General features: G+C 35.6%; 1 long non-coding RNA gene across 1 annotated transcript; it reads right to left on the bottom strand.

The window, feature by feature from the left end:
- LOC120328213 (uncharacterized) lies at positions 1–1,625 on the bottom strand. The gene is made up of 4 exons (XR_005567621.2): positions 1,468–1,625; positions 1,127–1,224; positions 514–590; positions 1–424 (listed from the first exon to the last, which is right to left on the bottom strand). It is a non-coding gene; the product is annotated as an uncharacterized LOC120328213 (long non-coding RNA).

Raw genomic sequence — 1,625 nt, 5'->3', positions numbered from 1 at the left:
AAAAAAGTTTTATTGCGCTAAATGTGCCATATATACAAGAATTCAAGCAGATATACGATATAGACATATATATACAAGCAGATGTATGAATAGTCAGTAGTATAATAAATCACATAGCGTTGTACCGCGTCAATCTTTGTTAGTCAGAATACGCTGATTTCTAACAAAAATGTCATCATATGTGAAAAATTACACTATTAATCACCACAACAGTTTGCGTAGCAAAGTAGTAGATCCACAATCGGGCTAGAAAATTTAGGCACAAGAATATATGATCGGGTAGTAGGCAGTAGCCTATATGGGGAAAAGTTCAATTGAATAATGCAACTAATGGAATTCTTTACATGACGAGACAAGAAGATTTGCTTTTTGTAACAGGTTCAATATATTGCCCTTCTTGAGCTTTTGCAATGGCTTGCATGATCTGTGAAACGAAATGAATCTTATTGAAACCTATTGATATATATGAATTAATCCATGATAGCTGAGTCAACTTTCTTGTATGATACTCACGTCTTTTTCATATGGGAATCCACCTTGCTTCAGTTTAGAAAAAACATGAGTTCCGTTTATGGACACTTCGAAAGAACCTGAAAAGTAAATATAATAATACATTGAAGTATTGTTTATTTTCATATTGCCAGAATATATTCACTTCACTTTGATTTGGTTCACTAGAAAAACATTGTCATTTGGGATAGAGTAGTTTTGTTCGAGAACAACTGTTTTGTTGGTACATGTATCTAGAACAGTAGTTCTCAACCGGGGTCCCGCAGCACCCTAGGGTTCCGCCAGAACCAGGGCTTCGCAAGTTTACATCAAAACCCGAGTGTCTATATAAATATTGTTTAAATATAATCAAATACTTTTCAGGTTTGCCAGCAAAGATCATTTTGTTTAGTCAACAGTAGGTTTACGTTTGTATATATTTATAGTTTGGGCATTTCGAATTTCTCGAAGTCAGAATAGGAATACGGAGTAGAGGTTTGGGGATGAAGTGAAAAATTTTTAGAACTCTGACCCAGTGTAGCAATAGGGCTTCATTGGCTGCATAGCACCGATTTAAGTAAAGAGTTTTAAACAGCGCTTTAATTGCCCGTCGAAAATGGCTCATGCTATAACTTACTGCGGCGACCTTGATATCCGGATACTTCTACTTCCGGATATTTATTCTGTATTTTGGCCTGAAGTTCTCTGAAGCGTCCATAGTAACCTCAGCTACCACTTAAACAAAAAAATATTCCCGCTCAGTCGTAGTTCATATTCCAAAAAACAAGCATGTTTGATAGGTATTACAGCATAAAGCAATTGTAAGTTGAGCCTATATATATATATATAAGCAACTGATCCACTGAACTCGCCTCGAATATCACTAATCTGATGCATTTAGCACATGTTTTATAGTACATATATATTCCATTTTCTACTCTTAAAATTCAACAGAAAATTGAAACTAAATCAACCTACCAGTACTCTACAGCTAATTTGATCGGATTTCCCATAGCTTGCAACGGCTTTGCGAACAACTTTGTACCGAATTATCGTTACCGTCTGTCTCCTCCGCACACTGCCACTAAAAGTTGAACATACAGTTATCTGATGTTACTAACTGCGTGAAAATATTT

Source organism: Styela clava, chromosome 7, assembly GCF_964204865.1.
Source record: "Styela clava chromosome 7, kaStyClav1.hap1.2, whole genome shotgun sequence".
In the NCBI taxonomy this organism is placed as follows: domain Eukaryota; kingdom Metazoa; phylum Chordata; class Ascidiacea; order Stolidobranchia; family Styelidae; genus Styela; species Styela clava.
This window is presented reverse-complemented; position numbering and strand designations above follow the sequence as displayed.